The sequence below is a fragment of the Pogoniulus pusillus genome, chromosome 23, assembly GCF_015220805.1.
Source record: "Pogoniulus pusillus isolate bPogPus1 chromosome 23, bPogPus1.pri, whole genome shotgun sequence".
In the NCBI taxonomy this organism is placed as follows: Eukaryota; Metazoa; Chordata; class Aves; order Piciformes; family Lybiidae; genus Pogoniulus; species Pogoniulus pusillus.
In genome coordinates this window covers 18,820,221-18,835,290 of record NC_087286.1, presented here as the reverse complement: position 1 = coordinate 18,835,290, position 15,070 = coordinate 18,820,221, and positions in this window count along the sequence as shown.

Below are 15,070 nucleotides of genomic sequence, written 5' to 3'. Positions count from 1 at the left end.
TAATGCATGGAGCCAAAGACCAAGGGTATTATTTAAACAGTGGAGGTAACTTTTGTTAGTGAAGGACAATATGATGACAATGCCCCTTTATTTTCCCTTGAAATTCTGCAGTGTGGTATAGCAATGGCCCATTTCAGCTGAAAGAGGGAACTCTGCTGAGGAAATGGGACTCAACACTACAAGAAAATATTACCTAGAGGGTTTTTTTTTCCCTTCTGTGTACATTTGTCAGTACATGATTTATATATATATATATATATTTCTTTACAGGCATTTGAATGGTGCTAGGGAGTAGCAATCTCTCTACATATACAGAAATGAATGCAATGATCTGTCCCTATTTGTCTTTCCAGTGTGGTTATGAGTCAGTGCAAAAAGTGCTCTGCAACAATTTAGAGTATGTGTTGTGCACACATGGACAGGAATCAGTAGGGGTTTGTAAAACTCAGCATCTCCTTAGGCTCCTCTTAAGACAGACTCATTCTAATAAATATTGCACCTTCCACATCCCGATGTCCACAGTCCTTCCTTTCAGGAGGTCTTCCAGGTCATCTCTTCATAAACCTCCAGGTGTGCTTAGTTCCAGCTATTCCATAGGACCAAGGAAGGATTCAGGGAGAATTAAGGCTGTCTGAATACAGCCCAGCATTTTTCTGCTCCTCTGACTCACAGTAAGTTTCTATTAAGCAGCAGTCATCGTACTGCTATCATCACCCTGGAACAGAGCCATAGCTCACAGAGGAATGACCTAGGCAAAATCTTATCCCAAACAGCCACCATCCAGTTTTTCATGGTCCCTTCCTGGAAATACCTGTGAGAGTGTTACCCATAGGTGTGCCATACTGAAGGGCTGTGACATGCACTGTAGCAGCCTCCAGAGAAAGCAACCATTCAACCTCTGCCAGGACCTCCCGGCACTGTAAAATGAAAGGTAGCAAGGCTCTCGCTGCCTTGCAAATCCACAGCCTTATTTCTTCTCTACTAACAACACAGGAATTGATGCAGTCCTCAAAAGGCAGGACATTCTGAGGGTCTTTACTGAATAAACTTTTGCCTTTCCTTGTTACTGATCCCCACAACACAGGACACTGGTACTCAGCACTGCTCAGGCCACACCTTGAGTGCTGTGTCCAGTTCTGGGCTCCTCAATTCAAGAGAGATGTGGAGGTGCTGGAAGGTGTCCAGAGAAGGGTGACAAAGCTGGTGAGGGGCCTGGAGCAGAGCCCTGTGAGGAGAGGCTGAGGGAGCTGGGGGTGTGCAGCCTGCAGCAGAGGAGGCTCAGGGCAGAGCTCGTTGCTGTCTGCAGCTCCCTGAAGGGAGGCTGTAGCCAGGTGGGGTTGGGCTCTTCTGCCAGGCAACCAGCAAAACAATGAGGGGACACAGTCTCAAGTTGTTTTGGGGGAGGTCTAGGCTGGATGTTAGGAGGAAGTTGTTGTCAGAGAGAGTGATTGGCATTGGAATGGGCTGCCCAGGGAGATAGTGGAGTCGCTGTGCCTGGAGGCGTTGAAACAAAGCCTGGCTGAGGCACTTAGTGCCATGGTCTGGTTGATTGACTAGGACTGGGTGCTAAGTTGGACTGGATGATCTGGGAAGTCTCTTCCAACCTGTTTGATTCTATGATTCTATGATTCTCAGATCTAGTGAGAACTAAAATTTCAGCCTTATCCCACTGTAAGTCATGGGTATGAAGATACACTTCCACCAAAATATCCATAGGTGACTCAAAACAAGATTAATGAAAATATTTTCTTTACACAAAAGACAGCTGAAACCTTTGGTTGCATCACAAAGTAATTGAAGTTATCATCAAGAAGAAAAAAACAATCTTCAATAAGAAATTCCCCAGCAAAAAGCCAGTGTCTTTGGTCAGTAATTTCTATTACATGACAAACTGCTTCAGAGAATGGCTCTGTAATGACAGGGAGAAGCCTTTCTCTTGTAGATCAAATCATTACCTGAAATGAGTTGTGAAGTGGACAGGTACCCAACGAAACTAGTGGAAGCTTTGTCAGGACAAGAACATCACCTCTGACATTAGGGCTGAAGTCAGATTCCTTCAGAGGAAGAAGAAAGAATTCAATCACAGAGCTTGCAGATACAGAATTATGCCTGATAAACCCAAAATACAATCTTGAATGTCACTGTCCTACTGAAAACTCACTGGCACTTGAAATGAGATGTAGGAATTATTCCTTGTCCCAGTGTAACACAAGAGGTGAGCCTTCATTTGTGTGCCCTGCAGACTCCTCAGATAAGCCATTGCTCACGGCACTGTCTGCCAGATCCACCCTTGCCTTGCTTATGATCTAGAGGAGAAACTCCTGATATGAAAGCCAGAGAGTTCACCTATCTGGATGCAGCCTGACGAGACTGTGGTGGGCATGTCTATTCTGGCAGCAGCAACCCCCGTGGCAGCCCACAGCTCAGTGCAATGCCAGAAGCAGATGCCATACCAGCTCATCAAGGCAAAGGATCCATGTTCATAGGCTGTTGCACCCAAAGAACAAACCTTCTGCTCAGCATCCTGCAGTAACATGTGGCACGGACCTGGTGCAGCACTACGCTCTGGTGGCTCATACAGCTGTGTGCAGCACCTAACCCTCGCTGCCACCAGTCCTCCCTGGTGACTCATCTCAGCAAAGACTTCAGGTAAACTGATGCAGGGGAATATAAGAAACCTTGAACCAACATGAAAATAAGACCAGGCTTCCCTTACTCTGTCTTATCCTCAGTGCTCAATTTAAAAGAAAATAAATAAATGAGAAACCCAAGCAATCTGTGGAGTATAAATCATGACTTGATAAATGCAGGTCCTTAGAAGCCAGTTGTGTAAATATAGATACACCTGCAGGCCCTGATAACCAGATTAGCAGCAACAGCTGCCAGACCACGCAGCAGCAACCAAGAGATAGATATTGTTGTGTCCTAGCCAGCGAAGTTTCCAGAGTGATTCTCAGGTGCTTCCCGTACATCACTGCTAGTGAGAACAATGCAGCATGAAAGTAGACAATCTCCATTGATCTTGGGAATGGAAGTGTTTTTTCTCCTTGGATGTACACAATGAGCTTTGACACTGACATTAGTTTGCAGTACCTCCCCTGTACAAAGGGATTGGACTTTGTCTGCTGGCAGCTGGGAAGGGCTTCTGAGCAGAGAAAGGAAGAAAGGTGTCTGGATTTGGGATGACCTCATATTAAAAAGCATAGCCTTATTGGATAAGAACCCAGATCAACTGTTTCATAGGTGTCCTGCCTGCCACACCTGTTCTTATTGATGATTAGAAACTAAAATGAACGTTTCTTCTTGGCACAACTCCACCTAATAGCACAACAGAGCAACTGGTAATACAAGCTAGCCCTTAAAGCGCACAAAATAGGCACAGACATGCGTGGGGGCTGGGGGAAAGCTGGCTGGCTGTGTTGGGAAGAGAAGTTTTGTGTCCCTACAAAGCTTGGAAAACAAGCCTGGAGTTACTGACTGTGTGCTGTGCTTGCTGTTCTGTGAACAAACAGGGAAAGACAGTCCAGAGAAGACACCATCAAATCTGGATGCTTCTGCATTGAAGTGGCTGTGAAGCTCAGCAGGACCTAGCACCACCCCAGCCCTCCTCGGTGGTATCAGGCCCATCAGGGCTGGCACAGTGGGCAGAGATAGAGACTGGTAACATGAAGCCACGAACCAGGCCCAGGGGTCACCCAGGAGTCCAGCCAGGGGCTGAAGGAGATGGGACTAGATTCCAGGTTATAGATTTCAGCTGGAATCTTGCACTCCTATGGCACTGCTGGCACACAGTCTGACAGCCACAGGCTGGGCTGAATTGGGGCCTCCAGGCCACGGGCAGGGTTGGGTGAAGGCTGGGCAGGCCCAGTAAGTATCCCCTGAATCCTAAAAGCTTCCTTGATAGGAAAATATTTGAAGACCTTTACTGGAATGTGACCAGAGAAAGGCTGGGGAGAGGCCTGGAGCAGAGCCCTGTGAGGAGAGGCTGAGGGAGCTGGGGGTGTGCAGCCTGCAGAAGAGGAGGCTCAGGGCAGAGCTCATTGCTGTCTGCAGCTACTTGAAGGGAGGCTGTAGCCAGATGAGTTTGGGCTCTGCTGCCAGGCAAGCAGCAACAGAACAAGAGGACACAGTCTCCAGTGTGCCAGAGGAGGTCTAGGCTGGATGTTAGGAGGAAGATGTTGTCAGAGAGAGTGATTGGCATTGGAATAGGCTGCCCAGGGAGGTGGTGGAGTCGCTGTGCCTGGAGGTGTTGAAACAAAGCCTGTCTGGGGCACTTAGTGCCATGGTCTGGTTGATTGTCTAGGGCTGGGTGCTAGGTTGGACTGGATGATCTTGGAAATCTCTTCCAACCTGGCTGATTCTATGTGAGAATTCTCTCCAAGAAGACCTAGGCATTAACTTCTCTTCCATAATGGATGTGAAGACTTAGACAAAAAATAATATGCCTCTAGCCATCTGTAGTGATTGAGATGACTTCTTTCATATCAAGAACATCTACTTCAATGCAAACCAGTAACACATGTTGCAAAACTAATAGCATAATGAAAGCAGAATGGGTGTCTGGTCAAACCAAAATAGGTTGGACTGGATGATCTTGGAGATCTCTTCCAACCTGCTTGATTCTATGATTCTTTGATTCTAAGAGCATCTACTTCAATGCAAACACATAACACATGTTACAAAACTAATTGGATAGTGAAAGCAGAACAGATGTTTGGTCAAACCAAAATAGGTTGGGCTGGATGATCTTGGAGGTCACTTCCAACCTGGTTGATTCTGTGATTCTAAGAACATCTTCTTCAATGTAAACCAGTAACACATGTTACAAAACTAATTGGATAGTGAAAGCAGAATGGATGTTTGGTCAAACCAAACTGAGTGTTGGATATTGAATGTCTGTTGCCTTTCAGACATGGACACGTATGAACATGGGCTCTGCTCTACTGGTGAGCTGGTGTGAGGTCAATTCAACCCTCACATTTCCAGTGAGGTGTCACTGAGCTGCAAATACACTGCTGGAGAATACTATGGAGCAGAGAAATTGCTTTATTACAACATGTATTAGACCATGCTGTAAGGACAGGTCAAAGAATCATTTTAAGCTACTTAAAAGATGATGCTAGCTTGTTGTGGCCTGTTGCAAAGCACTCATAAATTGGAGTACTTACAATAGTTGGTGCATGTCTCTGCATGTCAGAACAGCACATCAGAGAATTTATTTATCGGGGGGTGGGGGGAAGCTCTCTGCTAAGTCATTTTAGCTCTTACAAAGGTTAGCATCATTTACAACGTTACCAGAGTTTATTAGGCACTACACGAGATTGTCACAAGGGAAAGGCTTGCAGGTTCAAGCCCCTGCTCTTCCCTCTAGCGAGTACTGGGAACAGCACATTTGGGACACAGAGGTTACGTCAAAGTCTTCCAGCTCTTTGAAGGGCAATTACCATACCTGCATAATCACATGGTCTGCCTTCTATGCATTCGTGTTAAGAAGAGGACATTAATCTAACAAAAGCCCAGCGGCTGACACTTTATGTCTATCTAATAGTTTGCTGTAAGACACAGCACTCCACCTAACAGCTGCAGAAAGCTGCTGTGTTCCCAGTCTGTGCATGGAAAAGGCTGCAGGATGTTTCCCTGCCCTGCTACCCGAGCTAGGAGTAGGCTGCTGCAGGATATGATGTTGCTGCTTGTCACTTTCTGTACTTCCAGCAGACAATCTAGACCACTAGTTTATTATAGGGTATGGCTTATGAAGAGAGGCTGAGGGACCTGGGGCTGCTTAGTCTGGAGAAGAGAAGATTTAGAGGGGATTTGATCCCTTTGTGCAGCAGGTAAGAACAATATCATCCCTACCTCAGGTTTTACCTCCTAGGATTTTCCCACAACTGAACAAAAGGCAGTCACCTAGAACCAGTTATGGACCTATGTGTATAAGGATGGATTTCTTGGATCCTTCTTGAAACCATCAGCAGGAAAAAAATTGCTTGTTAAATAATGATGAGGCACTTAGTGCCATGGTCTGGTTGATTGGACAGGGCTGGGTGCTAGGTTGGACTGGATGAGCTTGGAGGTCTCTTCCAACCTGGTTGATTCTATGAATCTAAGGATGACAACAGGTAGCCAATAAACAATACTCTGAAAGAGTGATTTATACTCCAAAACATTTGGGAGTACTTGTGAATATGTCTGCAGGCCATCAGAAACAGCTGTCTCCTTCAAAGGCTTGGTGTGTGATGGCATTTATGGTCTAGGCAAAACCCTCTTCAGCAACCAAACAAAGACAACAATGGAATCATAGAATCATAGAATGGTTGAGGCTGGAAAGGACCTCAAAGATCATCCAGTTCCAACCCCCTGCCATCGACAGGGACATATCCCACTAGAACAGGTCAGTCAAGGTCTCATCCAACCTGGCCTTCAACACCTCCAGGGAGGTTGTGGTGCACAGAAGCACAGAATGTGATCAAAGAGAGATCAGTTCATGTTCCTGTGTCTTGAGACCTTTTGACATGGTCTAGTTGATTGATTGGTTAGGGCTGGGTGATAGGTTGGACTAGATGATCTTGGAGGTCTCTTCCAACCTGGTTGATTCTATGTGGATTCTATGTGGACAAAGCTGCACTGAGATCAGTTCATGTTCCTGTGCTTTGGAGATCCTTTGACAAAACTTCACTGAGATCATTTTCTGTTCCCATGTTTTGGAGATCTTTTGACAAAGCTGCACTGAGATCATTTTCTGTTCCCATGTTTTGGAGATCTTTTGACAAAGCTGCACTGAGATCATTTTCTGTTCCCATGTTTTGGAGATCTTTTGACAAAGCTGCACTGAGATCAGTTCATGTTCCCATGTTTTGGAGACCTTTTGACAAAGCCTGTGCCCTTGTAATGCTGTCTTTTCCTAACCTGTGTCCAGAGAAGCTTCTACCTCACCAACAGGCCACTGTCAAACATACTCTGCAAATGGCTAATGCCCCTAATAAATTGTATTACTTACTGTAAAATCAGTAACACAAACAAAGCAGATCAAGCAAGCCCTTTAACCTACAGAGAACATATCACAACTGTGTTCCTCCAAGCTCTAATTAGATGAAGATTTCATTTGCAAAACAGAAGAAAATAAGCTTTTTACCTGGGGGAGATCTGGCTATAAGTCAGCAAGAGTCATACTTGTTGGGCCTTTTTTGTTTGTTTGTTTCCATTTGGGATTTTTTTTTGTTTGTTTATTTGGGGTTTTGTTTTGTTTTGTTTTGTTTTATCAAGCAGCAAATTTGCCCAGGTAATAAACAAAGGGAGCACGCTTGTGATAGTGCCTGCTTTAAAGTCAAAGCTCAGCTAGGCAGAGAGACATCAAAAGAGCAAATCTTTGCATTTTTTTAAGAACAATTATATGGTTTTCTTTAATGTTTCTGGCTGCTTAAATATTTTCACAAACATGCTTGCTAACCCAGTAACACACACATGTGCATACACACAGCCTTGCATTCTGGAGAGCAGCCCTCAGGAGAGGGACTTGGGGGTGCTGCTGGAGGAGAAGCTCAATATGAGCCAGCAGTGTGCACTTGCAGCCCAGAAAGCCAAGCAGAGCCTGGGCTGCAGCAGCAGAAGTGTGGCCAGCAGGGCCAGGAAGGTGATTCTCCCCCTCTGCTCTGCTCTGCTGAGACCCCACCTGGAGTACTGTGTCCAGTTCTGTAGCCCCTGTTACAAGAGGGATGTGGAGATGCTGGAGAGTGTCCAGAGCAGGGCCAGGAGGATGCTCAGAGGGCTGCAGCAGCTCTGCTTTGAGGGCAGACTGAAAGAGTTGGGGATGTGCAGTCTGCAGAAGAGGAGGCTCCCAGGTGACCTCCTTGTGGCCTTCCAGGATCTGAAGGGGACCTACAAAAAATCTGGGGAGGGACTTTTCAGGATATCAAGGAGTGAGAGGACTGGGGGAAATGGAGCAAAGCTGGAGATGGGTAGGTTCAGGATGGATGTGAGGAGGAAGTTGTTGAGCATGAGAGTGGTGAGAGGCTGGAATGGGTTGCCCAGGGAGGTGGTTGAGGCCCCATGGCTGGAGGTGTTTAAGGCCAGGCTGGATGAGGCTGTGGCCAGGCTGCTCTAGGGCAGGGTGTCCCTGTCCATTGCAGGTGGGTTGGAACTGGCTGCTCCTTGTGGTCCTTTCCAACCCTGACTGATTCTATGATTCTATGATAACACATATGTGTGTTAAGGAGCCATAGATCCTAGTGTCAGCCTCTTAGTTTCATGTTGTTATGACACATAAACAAGTTCTAGACAATGAATGAGAAGAGGAGCAAGTGATGGAATGAGATGGAAGAAACCACTGTTAATGCTCCAAACTTCCTAAGAGTGAAAGGGGCAGAACAAATTTGTTCTCATGATAGACCTAGCAGGTGGCAGTCGAGGACATGCCAGCAGAAAACAAGTCAGTGTTATACTATGAGGATGGATGCTCCCATCAGGGCACTCTCCAGGAATGAACTTAACAAGAATGGTTTTGGAGCAGGTCTCTGCTTCTTCACTTTTTTCTCTTTATCTGACCCAAACCAGAATCCAGACTTTGCAAAACCACTCTCTGTATTGAGCTCTGCATATCAGAGTTCCAGACCAACTCCTCCATCCATTCCTGCTTCCATCAGATTTGGGCATTTCTATAAGCTAGTCTGCAGTCTCAGCTTTCCCACAGCACTGTGCCTCAGACTGTAAATCACACTCACTGTCAGAGTCTCGCTGCAGAGAGGTTTCAGCCCCTAATGGGAATTGATCTATTGCTTTTCTTAAGAGCAAGCCTAAAGTCAGCCTTTGAAAGTTGTCTGTAGGGTATCTGTAGTGCTGCAAGAGTGTCTCACTCCTGCTTTTGCTGTTGCTTTCTATCAGCATCCTTCCACAGACCCACAGTTTGTGTGACTGCCATTTAGCCTTCTGAAGAGAGGAGCTGGCATCACAGAGTAGGGCCCTATGACATCAGCTGTGCTATCTTTCTTCCCCAAGGTATCAAGAGAAGTAATTTAAGGGCATTGTGACAGCTCAGAGATAGCCACCCCATTTATCTGGAGGAAGTATATGAAAGCTTTCCTACTTCAGAAGACCAAAGAGCCAGGCTAAACTTTCCAGAGTTGTAGTCTTATTTCCTGGCACTTCCCTTCCTTACTCAAACTCTCAACTACACAGCACTCCTTTTCCTCATGTCCAGAGAAGGGTGACAAGGCTGGGGAGAGGCCTTGAGCACAGCCCTACAAGGAGAGGCTGAGGGAGCTGGGATTGGTTAGCCTGGAGAAGAGGAGGCTCAGGGGTGACCTTATTGCTGTCTACAACTACCTGAGGGGTGGTTGTGGCCAGGAGGAGGTTGCTCTCTTCTCTCAGGTGGCCAGCACCAGAACAAGAGGACACAGCCTCAGGCTGCACCAGGGGAAATTTAGGCTGGAGGTGAGGAGAAAGTTCTTCACTGAGAGAGTCATTGGACACTGGAATGGGCTGCCCGGGGAGGTGGTGGAGTCGCCGTCCCTGGGGCTGTTCAAGGCAGGATTGGATGTGGCACTTGGTGCCATGGTCTAGCCTTGAGCTCTGTGGTAAAGGGTTGGATTTGATGATCTATGAGGTCTCTTCCAACCCTGATGATACTGTGATACTGTGACTTTCAGTCTCAGGTTTATCAGGGAATCCTGCAAGAAAAGAGCAGCACTGAAATATCTCAGGCTTACAGGAACTATCTGTGCAAGACAGAACTTAAGTGGAGATGAAAAAATCAGAAGCGGGCAGTTGTGTTCTTGTTTATGCCAATCCCACCCCACCCAGGCAGCAAAGCAGGCACCACAGTGAAACTTGGTGGCAAAAGGCTACTGTGTGGGTTTAAAAGGAAGTTCTTAACAGAGAGAGTGATTGGCATTGGAATGGGCTGCCCAGGGAGGTGGTGGAGTCACCATCCCTGGAGGTGTTCAAGAAAAGCCTGGCTGAGGCACTTAGTGCCATGGTCTGGTTGATTGGATAGGACTGGGGGATAGGTTGGACTGGCTGAGCTTGGAGGTCTCTTTCAACCTGGTTGATTCTATGATGATTCTATGATTCTAGGATGATGATGAAAACAATGCAAGAATTGGTTGTCAGCCTGTTTCTTGGCTTCCAGCTATGAAATAATGCTGTACCTAAAGACTGTGGTATGATGAAGGACTTGCTACAGACTTAAAAGCTCTCTCATTTTCAATTATGAATATTAAAAAGAAATCCTCTGACTACTGTATGGTAATTAATAGTCTGAGGTTTGGGTTGAATTTTGGGGTTGAGTTTTTGGTTTGTTTGGGTTTTTTTTGAGGTCTATTTTTAAAGACACTTCCATAACATATTCCTCTGTTAGTTCCCAAAAAAAAAACCAAACCCAACGTTGTTCCTGTTTGTATCAGCAGGGAAATTCCCAGTGAAGAAACTCATCAGACCCAAGTTAAGGAAAACAACACCCCCATTGAAAACAAAGCCCCAACCTTAAACAAGCTTCTAGCATTGCCTGCTTGTGTACATCCAAGACGAAATTTTATAGCCTGCATGTTCCAACCTTAAGGGGGAAAAAAAAAAGGGTAACAAAATAACCCCCCTGATTATTTATTTATGCCCTTTTTTGTTTAAGAAGTTAAATCCCCAGAGCATCTCAATTTAGATCAAAAGGAAGCTACCAAACTTCACCTGGCACACCTGTGCTGTGTGAGTTCTTAATTACCTGCCTCACATTCCCGGAGCTAGGAGGCAGAGATGCAGGACTCGTTTAGCACACAGCTGGATCCCTGCGATGCTTCACGCAGCAGAGCCTTTCCAGAATGCCTGAGGTGGGAACCCGCTCCAAACGCTCCTGCAGCTCCAGAGACACTTGCCTCACAGCACGGTGCTTTCTCACGGGTTTCAGAAGGAAGGGAGCTATCAGTGAGGAACACAAGCCCTGTGAGGAGAGGCTGAGGGAGCTGGGGGTGTGCAGCCTGCAGAAGAGGAGGCTCAGGGCAGAGCTCATTGCTGCCTGCAGCTCCCTGAAGGGAGGCTGTAGCCAGGTGGGGTTGGTCTCTTCTCCCAGGCAAGCAGCAACAAAACAAGAGGACACAGTCTCAAGTTGTTTTGGGGAAGTTCTAGGCTGTATGTTAGGTGGAAGTTGTTGGCAGAGAGAGTGATTGGCATTGGAATGGGCTGCCCAGGGAGGCAGTGGAGTCTCCATCCATGGAGGTGTTGAAGCAAAGCCTGTCTGAGGCACTTAGTGCCATGGTCTGGTTGGTTGTCTAGGGCTGGGTGCTAGGTTGGACTGAATGGGCTTAGAGGTCTCTTCCAACCTGCTTGATTCTATGATTCTATGAAATCTGGAGAATGGGATTGATTTATAAGCTACCTGAAAGGATATTGTGTAGAGGTTGGTGCTGATCTCTTCTCACAGGTAGTTAGTGATAGAACAAGAGGGAATGACCTCAAATTGCACCGGAGTAGAACATTAGGAAGATTTTTTTTTCAGACAGTGGAATAGGCTGCCTGGATGTGTCTAAAGGTCGTTTAGATGTGATGCCTCAGGATAAGATTTAGGGGTGACCTTTGCAGAGTAGTGTTAATGGTTGGACTTGATGATCCCAGGGGTCTTTTCCAACCTGAATGATTCTATGATTCTGTGACTCTTGATGAAAGTTTTCCCCTGTTTAACTGATAACATGGGTTAACCATATGCCAGCAGACTTGAGCCTTACTCCACAGAGACCAAAGATTAGGATTAGGTCTATGCCAGCTGCAGTTGTTATGCTTGCCATGCTACTGCCTAGAGACCAGAAGTGAGTATGTCCAAGTATGTAAGACACCAGATGGTCCCTCAGTTGGCAGACCTAAGCACAGAGAACATCTAACCTAAAGAGACATAGCCAAAGCAGAAGAATGTGGTATGACAAGGCTGATCTGAGGGAGCACACATGAAGGTTTTGCTGAGACAACTCTTCAAGGCTACAGGATGCTTCTACACAGAAACCTGGCTCATGTGTTAGACATGACTATCACTTTGCTTTAAAGCTGAACTGGCCTTTGATGAGCCCCTTGTCTACCTGAGGAACGTGCACACATGGCCACAGAGCGGCTCCAACTCACCTGAAATGATCTCTTTGCACCTGCAGTGACAACCATGTAGGTGCAGACAAAGATCTGCATGTATTCAGCTCCCTGTATAACAGCAAGCACTTGTAGTGGTGTGACCTCACCTGTGCACTGTTCTGTGCTTTGAGAGGGGACTCTAATTTCTCCTTTATAGTGGTTTGGACAGCAATGAGGCACCAAACATTACAGCTGCTTTGGCCATTTCTCAATGGTGTAATTCTGTTCATTGGCCAAAGCACTGATTCTGTTAGCCCAAATGCAGTTTAAGGAGCCAAGAACCGATGGCATCGCTTGGTGTAGAGCAAACACTCAGCTGTGGCAGGAAGCTAGAGTCAAACATTAGCATGGTGACCTTCTTGCGGCCTTCCAGGATCTGTAGGAGACCTACAAAAAAGCTGGGGAGGGACTTTTTAGGCTCTCAGGGAATGACAGGACTGGGGCGAATGGAGCAAAGCTGGAGGTGAGGCGATTGAGACTGGAGGTGAGGAGGAAGTTGCTGAGCAGGAGAGTGGTGAGAGGCTGGAATGAGTTGCCCAGGGAGGTGGTTGAGGCCCCATGGCTGGAGGTGTTTAAGGCCAGGCTGGATGAGACTGTGGGCAGGCTGATCTACTAGGGTAGGTGTCCCTGGGCACAGCAAGGGGCTTGGAACTAGATGATCCTTGTGGTCCCTTCCAACCCTGACTGATTCTATGATTCTATTTTATGACTCTAATAATAGTTTATGTGCCTCAAGGAGACCTTGGAGTGGCCTTACAGTATCTGAAGGGGGCTACAGGAAGGCTGGGGAGGGACTATTGACAAGGTCTTGTAATGACAGGAGGAGGAGGAGGAATGGGTTTAAACTGGTAGAGGGGAAATTGAAACTGGATGTTAGGAAAGGGTTGTTTGCAGTGAGGGTGGTGAGACACTGGCACAGGTTGCCCAGGGAAGTTGTGGAGCACAGAAGCACCCAATGTGATCTTTGATCTTTGATCTTTGATCACATTGGGTGATTCTGTGCTCCACAACCTCCCTGGAGGTGTTGAAGGCCAGGTTGGATGAGGCCTTTGAGAGACCTTTTCTAGCAGGAGATGTCCCTGCCTATGGCTGGGGGTTGGAACTGGCTGATCTTTGAGGTCCCTTCCAACCTAAACCATTCTATGATCTGTAACACACAGAAGCCTCAACATCATCAGGATTCTTTGCATGTTAAGGATAAGATGACTTCAACAGCAACCAAGCTAAAGAGATACAAGAAGTGTGACAGCAGCTTTTCACTTGCAGATAGGTCATTCCTTGTGACCCATCACTAACAGAGACAAACCACACTAACTTTTATGTTTCTCTTTTTATTCAGGATATCTGGAGAAAACATTTCTTAGTTATTTACTTTGCAATTCAATTTTTGGTTAAGAAATATTCTTGTTTTCAAGAAAACTGTCAAAAATTGTGAAGTCCCAAGTGGGATGAGAGCTACACTGAGAAGACTGCTCAAGATCTGCTCCAAAGCCTTCAGTGACAACACTCTCCTGATATGATGACTACAGAGGGATAGAATAGAATAGAACAGAACAGAACAGAACAGAATAGAATAGAATAGAATAGAATAGAATAGAATAGAATAGAATAGAATAGAATAGAATAGAATAGAATAGAATAGAATAGAATAGAATCAACCAGGTTGGAAGAGACCTCCAAGCTCATCCAGGCCAACCTAGCACCCAGCCCTATCCAATCAGCCAGACCATGGCACTAAGTGCCCCAGCCAGGCTTTGCTTCAACACCTCCAGGGACAGCAACATTCCAATGCCAATCACTCTCTCTGACAACAACTTCCTCCTAACATGCAGCCTAGACCTCCCCCACCACAACTTGAGAGGCTTTTCCTGAACACCTCCAGGGAGTAACCAACCAGGAGAAGTTCTACTTCATATTCTACACTTACTTTTAGAACTTAAATACATTCTGGAAGGCTCAACAAGCAGAACTTATCATTGTGGCTTTGAAACCACAGGAGTGATCAGAAATGGCATGAAAAATCATCCTGGGATAGGGAGATGTGTTTTCAAAGTTGTGCTTCATACCAAGGCACTTCTCAGCTTCCTTCATGCAATTAAACCATGAAAAAATTAAGCTGAGTTATCAACAAGAAATCTATCTGCTGAAAGTTAATGAGGAACATCTGTTGGTCTACTGGGAGAGAGGGTGGCAAAATGGGTGGGAATTTCCAGCTTTAACTATGCTGCCACTCCCACAATATTCAAGTCAACAGAAAAAGCTGACAGCAGAAGGTCAAAGTCATTAGTAGATTTTTTTTTTCATCTACAGAGAGATAGATCAGATACCCAGCATCTCAGAGGCATTGTTTAGGAGTTTCCAAGGTGCTCATGTTAAGCTAATTTAGCATATCTTTTGGAGCTACTTTATACAGGCTTGTTAGACCACCATGGACCCAGGACTGGGAATGAGAAAGGGCTCAGATTCACAAAATAATTCACTTTGAAAAGCCTCCTAACATCAGCCAAGTCAAAAGGATTGGCAGTGTTCCATAGGACAACCCCAAGCGGTGCTACAGGCTGGGGACAGAGTGGCTGAGAGAAGCCAGGAAGAAAGGGACCTGGAAGTGCTGGGAGAGAGGAGCTGAAGATGAGGCAGCAGTGTGCCCAGGTGGGCAGCAGAGACAATGGCATCCTAGGCTGGCTCAGGAGCAGTGTGGGCAGCAGGACAAGGGAGGTTCCTCTGCCCCTGTGCTCAGCACTGCTCAGGCCACACCTTGAGTGCTGTGTCCAGTTCTGAGCTCCTCAATTCAAAAGAGATGTTGAGGTGCTGGAAGGTGTTGAGAGAAGGGCAGCAAAGCTGGGGAGGGTCCTGGAGCACAGCCCTGTGAGGAGAGGCTGAGGGAGCTGGGGGTGTGCAGCCTGCAGCAGAGGAGGCTCAGGGGTGACCTCATTGCTGTCTACAACTACCTGAAGGTTGTAGCCTGATGGTGTTG